Genomic DNA, 9239 nt, shown 5'->3' on the forward strand with positions numbered 1-9239 from the left:
CACTGTGTGCCGCTATTAATGAGCCCCCATGGGCGTGGGGAGCAGTGAATATTCATTTTCTTTAGCAGCGGGGACAGTGTAGGCTGCAGCAGGCGGCTGATGCCTCCTGTGCCCCGCTCCTCCGCTGCTACCGCTCCCTCCACACAGTATATATATATATATATGTATATATATATATATACATACATATATATATATATATATATATATATATATATATATATATATATATACTGTATATATATACCCACCAACATTCGGACTATAAGACGCACCCAACCATTTTCCTCCAAAATGTTGGAGGAAAAAAGTGCGTCTTATAGTCTGAAAAATACGGTATACTGTATGCTGGGAGATGAGAATAACAATATTTACAATAAAAATATTACCAACATGAACATAGGAAGATATAGCTGGAGTGAGTCACAAACTATGCTCCAGCTATGGCAATGAAAGCTTAGAACAAACAGTGCACAACAAGTTTCACAAACTACTCTGAGCTAATTCTCTATTTGGCTTTCCGTTAGTTGGGCCACGCTGCTACAGCGTCCTAATTAACGAAAATTACGCTAAACCCTAACACCATTCACATCGATGGATCACTCACAATTGCGCATGTCAGGAAAAGATGGTGGGCGCCACTTGTTCCTGCTGTGAAAGAGCCCGATGAATTCACTTGAGTCTTTTCCTTGTATACGGGATCTCTTTCTTCCCTCAACAGCAGGAGGAGGCGACTAGTCCAACAGCAAGACTCAGAGGGGAGCATGATGCCTTATAGTCACAGTGTATTCAATGTCCGGTAAGGGCCGCTCCCCTACATGTCTCCCCAATTAAAGACGGCCGTCCTCGGCCTTGCTGCATAGCTCTGAAAGAAATAAAGGCTTCATGCAGTGGTATACATCACAGGACCACTTTCATCACAATACATGAGTGGACCAAATAAACCGATCAGCATTGTACCTTTCTGGTGGAATCCCTGCATTAGGCCTACCGGATCTCCGGCGATCTTGACTGTCCTCCATAGGCATAACGGCCGTGTGACTGTCCTCTTCAACTGAAGGTTCGGCTGGAGCCATGGTTTCCTCCTCTGTGCAAGCTGGCAATGCATCCGTATTGGGAATGTCAACTCCCACTGACTGGGGACCTTCCGGGGACTCCGGAACGGTCCACCAGTCTTCAACAAAGTCACTGTCAGGGAAAACCGGTCTTGGTGAAGGACAGGTGTAGGATCCTCAGAGCAGCACGGTAATAACATATTCCTATGTAGAGTTGACCAGACTCCTCATTTTCATCTTGCACTTCGTACACTGGACCGTTGGGATACACTCTCTTGATCACTTTGTATGGTTGTACTTCCCAACGTTCGCTCAGCTTCCCTTTGGGGCATTTTTCCCGCACCAGCACTCGGTCTCCCGGCTGGAGCGTAACTTCCTGAATTTGACCGCTGTCCGTTTTCTCTTGTTTCCGCTGGCCTGCGAGCTGGCGGATGGTCTGAAGTCATCGCCGATGATCTTTCACCCAGGAGGTGGTAGATCGTTCGAATAGATCCTCTGGCTGTTCCAGATTTAGCTCGATGATTTCTTGGCCGGCTCTACCAAAAAGTAGCGTGTGTAACGGGTCTGGGAGGCGGAACCTCTGAGCAACTATACAAGGGGGCGGTCCTTGTAAGGAAGCGGGTGGCTCCCAGGGAAGACGGGCAGGTAATCATGGCAAGTGACAGGGACAGTCTCTGGGTAGAAGGGCAGGTAGTCACGGCAAGTGACAGGGACAGTCTCTGGGTAGAAGGGCAGGTAGTCACGGCAAGTGACAGGGACAGTCTCTGGGTAGAAGGACGGGTACTCACGGCAAGTGACAGGGACAGTCTCTGGACAGGCAGGTGGTTACGGCTAGTGACGGCAGAGCCTCCAGGTAGGCTAGCAGGCAGGTAGCAGGTGAGCGCTCCTAGGTGAGCAGGCGAGAGTCTCTGGACAGGCAGATGGTCACGGCAAGTGACGGTGGAGCCTCCAGGTAGGCTAGCAGGCAGGTAGCAGATGAGCGCTCCCAGGTGAGCAGACAAGAGTCTCTGGACAGGCAGGTGGTCACGGCAAGTGACGGCGGAGCCTCCAGGTAGGCTAGCAGGCAGGTAGCAGATGAGCGCTCCCAGGTGAGCAGAAAAGAGTCTCTGGACAGGCAGGTGGTCACGGCAAGTGACGGCGGAGCCTCCAGGTAGGCTAGCAGGCAGGTAGCAGATGAGCGCTCCCAGGTGAGCGGGCAGGCTGGTCCATAGACAGACTGACAGGTGTCGGAAGGCAGACCGTTGGACCGCAGGCTTGCAAGCAGGTAAACGGATATCTGGCAGGTATCAAGCAGGAATCTGGCAGGTGACTGGCAGGTAACAGGCAGGAATCTGGCAGGTGACTGGCAGGTAACAGGCAGGAATCTGGCAGGTGACTGGCAGGTAACTGGAAACGGGACCTGAGGGCTAAAGCAGAGTGAAGGCTTTGCAACAACATTGCTCGGGCACCTCCATTTTGGAGGAGGTGCCTTATATATGGTGAAGTCCTCCGGCCATTGCCCGGGGACTCCTTAGGACGGCGCGCGCGGCCCCTTTAAGAGAGGGGGAGCGCGCACGCGCGCCCTAAGCACCGTGGCCGGGAAGCAGCGCGCGCTGCCAGCAGAGCGGGAGGAAGACGCCGGGCACAGAGCGGAGAGGTGAGGGGAACAGCGTCCCTGCCTAGCAGGAGGCAGGGACGCCGACGCTACAGCGTGTATGGGGTATAACCTGTGGTGGTGTGGACCCGATTGTTATAGGTACAGACTAGTTTGGGTATGTAGTCAGGCCAATGTGACTTTTTGTTGTCTTCTAATGTCCTCAACATTTGAAGCAGAGTTCAATTAAAGCGCTCACAGGCCCCACTCCCTTGGGGGTGATATGGCGTTGTTTGAGACCTTTCAATGCCATACAGTCAGTACAGTTCCTCCATCACTTTACCCTGAAAACACACTCCTTGGTCTGCTTCGGACACCCATAGGCCCAGATGAAATCCTGACAGACAGCTCGTGCAGCAGACTTAGCCATCTGGTCCTGAGTCGGGGTGACCACCGCAAACTTGGAGAAGTGGTTGGTCATTACCAGGCAGTACTGTGGGGCTTTAGTCGATTGTCCCACAAGAAGATAATCTATCAGCAACACTTCAAGTGGCTCTTTGGTCTGTATGGTCTGTATGAGTGCCCTCTGTTCTGTGCTTTTGGTGAGGTCACACATTCGACACTGTCGGCATAGTTCCTCAACCGTCTGCCAGGGGCCTTATACATAATGCTGCAGCCACTTGTAAGTTTTTCCCGGGCCGAAGGGAGCTCCAAACTCATGAGCTTCTTTGGCAATTTCATATGCCATCATTCCAGGGACTACTACTTACCATCTCGCCTCTAAGTCAGCAGGCTGTTGCCACATGTTATAGAATGGCTTCTCGAACTTTCAATTTATCCCACTGGCGTATCACGGACTTTGTTTCGAGATCTAGGGCAGCTCTTTCTTCCTTGTCTGGCCATTTTCCTTGGACTACCCAGCATTTCACTTGCTGCAACCCTGCATCCTCATCTTGGACCCGACCCCATTCTTTGTTAGTCCTTCCCAGTGACATGGGTAGAGGTCGAGTCTCCCCACTTGACTGTGCCGCTACTGCGATGGGTGTGAATTTGCGGAAATCTGGGATTTCCTCTTCTTCTAGGTGCTCATCACGGTCTTCTCCCAGAGTCTCGAAAGTTAATCTTGACAATCCATCCGTGTTGGTATTCTCTGTGGCAGAGTGGTAGCGAATCGAGAAGTCAAATTTTGCAAGACGGGCAACCCAACGCTGCTCCATGGCCCCCAGCTTGGCATTATCCGGATGGGCCAACGGGCTGTTATCCATTCGCTCTTGGATCTTGACTCCTGTTAGGTACTCTGCGAATTTCTCCATCATGGCCCATACTTGAGAGAGGAGTTCCTGCCGGAAGGAGCTGTAGTTGTGGGGGTTCCGCTCCGTATCCCTCAAGGACTTACTGGTATAGGCGATAAATCTTTCATGTCCGTTTTGAATTTGTGAGCGGACTGCTCCTAGTCCATGAAGACTGCCATCCATATATAAGAGGAGCGGCCGATCGAAATCTGCGTAGGTTAAGATGGGAACTGATGTTAGGGAGTCTTTCAGTGTCTGGAAGGCCTCCTCCTGTTTCTGTTCCCAGGGTATACCCTGGTTTCTTGGTCCCCCAACAGTCCCTCTTAGCAGCTCGTGCAGCGGGCCCGCTATTTTCGCATAGTCTTTGATGAACCGCCTGTAGTACCTGGTCAATCCAAGGAAGGCCTTTAACTCCCGTAGGGTTCTAGGTCCTGGCCATTGCTGTATCACTGCAACTTTAGCTTGGGAAGGCAAGACTCCATTCTGAGACACCTTGTGGCCCAGGTACTCGATATCTTTCTTGAAAAGATGACACTTCTTCGGCTTTACCTTCAGGCCATGGGTCCGCAATCATTCGAGCACCTGCCCGAGTCTGTCCAGATGTTCTTGAAAAGTAGCAGAGTAAGCGACAATATCATCCAGGTATATCAGAGTAGCTTCAAAGTTTAGGTCACAAAAACACTTCTCCATCAACCGCTGGAACGTCCCCGGCTCGTTGGTTAATCCGAACGGCATTCCATTAAATTCAATCAGTGCCATGGGGAGAATGAACGCTGTCTTTGCCTTCTCCTTTTCTGCCACCGGTTCTTGCTAGTACCCGCGAGCCAAATCCAGAGTAGATAAGTACTTTGCTTTTCCCAGGCCATCAAAGACTCTTCGATACGGGGCAGGGGGTATGAATCTTGCACGGTGCACGCGTTCAACCGCCTGTAGTCCACGCAGAAACAAAGGGTCCCGTCCTTCTTCTTGACAAGCACAACTGGTGCTGCCCAAGGGCTCTCACTACTCTGCACCACTCCCGAATCCAATATCTGTTTAAGCAGGGACTTCATCTCTTGCTACAGCTTAGGGGGTATCTGTCGAATCGGAGGAGTGTCCCCCGTCGGTATCTCACGGGTGATGGCGTCCGTGCAGCTAAAGTCGTCAGCGTGACTGGCGAATGCAGCTTGATTCTCCCACAGCATTGCTTCCACTGCTTGCATCTGATCTGAATTGAGGGCTTTTACATTCACCCTCTCTGGGTCAGGAGGGTTCGTCCATTCCATTCTGGAGTTGGTGACTGCATCATGAACTGGGGCCAGGGTCATTTCTCTCAGACTCAACACTTCAATGAAAGTACACCCCAGCCAGCTCCACTCTCAAGGGTAAGTGGACTTCTCTACATATTCACGACTCGGATGGGTACTCTCCCTTCCCGGACCACTGCCAGTGTCCGGGCCACCAGGACATTCTGGTCTATTTTACCTAGGCCCACTGGTTCAATAGCCACCTCCATACCTTTAAGGTTGCGGAAAGTACCCACAGGCAGTGGGAGAATGGTCTCCTGACTAGGAGGGAGGCACTCAGATAATTCCCACAGACTGGTGTATCGGGACGCTCTTCTGAGTCCCACAAACACGGATCAGACGTTGAAACGCTTTCTGAGTGGGCTTATGTGGGGTGGCCTGTTTCCAGTAGCCAGGTCCCCGTTTAGTGAACATGATCTGGTCTAACTCCCACAGAAAATTCATACCCATTATCACCGGTACATCTTCTTTGAATGGTTCAGGGACCAGCAGGATACCTTTCCTTCCCACATCTTGTCCACATAACCGCACGTTCATCCACACAATCCCTGTGACTGGGATCAGTTGCTGATTAGTTGCCATCACCTGAATTAATGTCTCCCGCTCTGGGCTGGCCATCGCCTGGAAGTAGCGATTGAAGTATGACTTGGGCATAGTTATTACCTGTGACACGGTATCCACCAAACAGTCCACTGGGATTCCTTCTAACTCAGCTCACAGGATGGAACAGCCTGTAACCAGATGTTCAGAATTGTGCTGAGTGGTTTGTCCTTCTACCCCCCCCCCTGCAGTACGCCCCGCTACTGAAGGGGCTGGAAGTTTAATGGCGGCGCTGGACATCCTTGCAAATCAATCCGACACTCTCCAACGAAGTGTCTTTCACTTCCACATCGCCAACACTGTGCATCCTGACGTCTGTCTCTTCGTCCGCGTGTGAGAGGTGCCCTTGACATCCAACCGGCTGGCCACAGTGAAGGACGCTGGGGCCTCGGGTAGAGTGTCTCAGGCCGGTAGATGATATTGAGGACCTTGGTAACACGTCCAACCCACAGACGTTGTAGGCGGGGGACCATAAGGGTTCCATGGACCAGTGTAGGGAGGTCTAGGTTCAGGGGACTGAGGGAAGGTCCGATAAGGATCTGCTAAAGCCGGGTATGTTATCTCAGCGATGAAGCTGGCTCCCATCCTCTTTTCCATTTGTGTCAGTTTTTCTTGCATAATATTCAGGGAACTCTGCAGGTCCTGCACTACTCTGAACAGAGTCTCTTGATTCCTTCTGACCATGACAGTTGTGATGGCCTGAGTACACACCATTCTGGAGGCACTGCTGTCGTCCTTACTTTGAGCCACGGCTTCTGCTAATATTTGTCGAAAACTTAAGGCCGAATCCACTCTCACTCGCTCACGCAGAATCTGTCTCAGGGAAGTGCTGTAGAGTCCCAGAATAAATTGTTCTTGTAATATCCGGTCTACAGATCCTATGCCACCTAGTCAGTCTGCCTCTACCTCTGCAAGTACTTCGTGCAACACTGTGGCGTATTGGGAGACTTCCTTCCTTTCTCGCTGCAATCGATAGAAGAATTTTGCCCGGAGATGCCCCGCACTAGCTGTTTCACCATATATCTCTTCCAGAAACTTCACCATCTCTTCTAAGGTGCTACGTGTGGTTTCCGGTTGCAAGAAAACATTTCTGCACGCCTCACCCGGGTGTCCAGAGCGATTTCAACTTGTAGCTCTGGGAGGACATTATAAATCTTGGTTGTGCTCTGCAATCTGGTGACTCAGTCTGTCAGGGGTATATTCTGACTATCAAATTTGGGCAGAACACTAAACAATGTGCTCATAGGGAGGGCCCTTGCAGGAGTTCCACCATTACCTACGGTACTCAAATTAGTCACATTGCTGTCAGCCATCTCCCTCTCTGTAACTGTACCCCGCTCGCAGCGCTGTAGATGTAACGTACTTAGAATACAAGGGGTGTACTCATTTATGCTGAGAACTGTGGGTATAACGTACTGAAAATTCAGGAGGGTGTATTCACGCTGAGCGCTGTATGTATAACATAGTGAGGATACAGGGGGTGACTCACTTACGCTGAGCGCGGTGTATAACGTACTGAGAATGTAGGGGGGTGTATTCACTTACGCTGAGTGCTGTATGCATAACGTACTGAGAATACAGGGGGTGTGCTCACTCACGCTGAGTGCTGTATGTATAACGTACTGAGAATACATGGGGTGTACTCACTTACATTGAGTGCTGTATGTATAATGTACTGAGAATACAAGGGGGTGGACTCACGCTGAGCGCTGTAGATGTAACGTACTTAGAATACAAGGGGTGTACACACACTGAGAGCTGTATGTATAATGTACAAAGAATACAGGGGAGTGTACTCACTTACGCTGTGAGCTGTGTATATAATGTACTGAGAATACAGGGGAGTGTACTCACACTGAGAGCTGTATGTATAATGTACAAAGAATACAGGGGAGTGTACTCACTTACGCTGTGTGCTGTGTATATAATGCACTGAGAATACAGGCGAGTGTACTCACTTACGCTGAGTGCTGTATATATGATGTACTGAGAATACAGGGGAGTGTACTCACTTACGCTGTGTGCTGTGTATATAATGTACTGAGAATACAGGGGGGTGTACTCACGCTGAGCGCTTTATATATAATGTACTGAGAAAATTAAGGGGTGTACTCACAGTGTATATATAATGTACTGAGAACACAGGGGGTGTACTTACTTACGCTGAGTGCTTTTTGTATAACGTACTGAGAATACAGGGGGGTGTACTCACTTGCGCTGAGTGCTGTATGTATAACATAGTGAGGATACAGGGGGTGTACTCACTTACGCTGAGTGCTGTATGTATAACGTACTGAGAATATAGGAGGGTGTATTAACTTATGCTGAGCGCTGTATGTATAGCGTACTGAGAATACAGGGGCTGTGCTCACTCACGCTGAGTGCTGTATATATAACATACTGAGAACACAGGGGATGTACTCACTTACTCTGAGTGCAGTATATATAAGATACTGAGAACACAGGGGGTGTACTCACTTATGCTGTGCATTGTGTATATAACGTAGTGAGAATACAGGGGGGTGTACTGACTTACCCTGAGCGCTTTTTGTATAACGTACTGAGAATACGGAGGGGTGTTCTGACTTGTGCCGAGTGCTGTATATATAATGCACTGAGAATACAGGGGGGTGTACTCACGCTGAGCGCTGTAGATGTAACGTACTTAGAATACAGGGTGTGTACTCACTTATGCTGAGAACTGTATGTATAACGTACTAAAAATTCAGGGGGGTGTATTCACGCTGAGCGCTGTATGTATAACATAGTGAGGATACAGGGGGTGACTCACTTAGGCTGAGTGCAGTATGTATAACGTACTGAGAATACAGGGGGTGTACTCACTTACTCTGAGTGCTGTATATATAATATACTGAGAACACAGGGGGTGTACTCACGCAGTGCACTGTGTATATAATGTAGTGAGAATACAGGGGGGTATACTCACTTGTGCTGAGCGCTGTATGTATAATGTACTGAGAATACAGGGGGGTGTACTCACACTGAGCGCTGTAGATGTAACGTACCAGGGGGTGTACTCACGCTGAGTGCTGTAGATGTAACGTACTGAGACTACAGGGGGGTGTACTCACGCTGAGCACTGTGTGTATAACGTACTGAGAATACAGGGGGGTGTGCTCACTCACGCTGAGTGCTGTATCTATAACGTACTGAGAATAGAGGGGGTGTACTCACTTACTCTGAGCGCTGTATATATAACGTACTGAGAAAACAGAGGGGTGTATTCACTTATGCTGAGCGCTGTATATATACCGTATAAAGAATACAGGGGGTGTACTCATATACGCTGAGTGCTGTATGTATAACGTACTGAGAATTCAGGGGGTGTACTCACTCATGCTAAGTGCTGTACATATAGTGTACATAGAATACAGGGGGGTGTACTCACGCTGAGCGTTGTGTGTCTAACGTA

The sequence above is a fragment of the Phyllobates terribilis genome, unplaced genomic scaffold (genome assembly GCF_046119375.1).
Source record: "Phyllobates terribilis strain yellow unplaced genomic scaffold, ASM4611937v1 Scaffold_1__5_contigs__length_1240528914, whole genome shotgun sequence".
NCBI classification, from domain to species: domain Eukaryota; kingdom Metazoa; phylum Chordata; class Amphibia; order Anura; family Dendrobatidae; genus Phyllobates; species Phyllobates terribilis.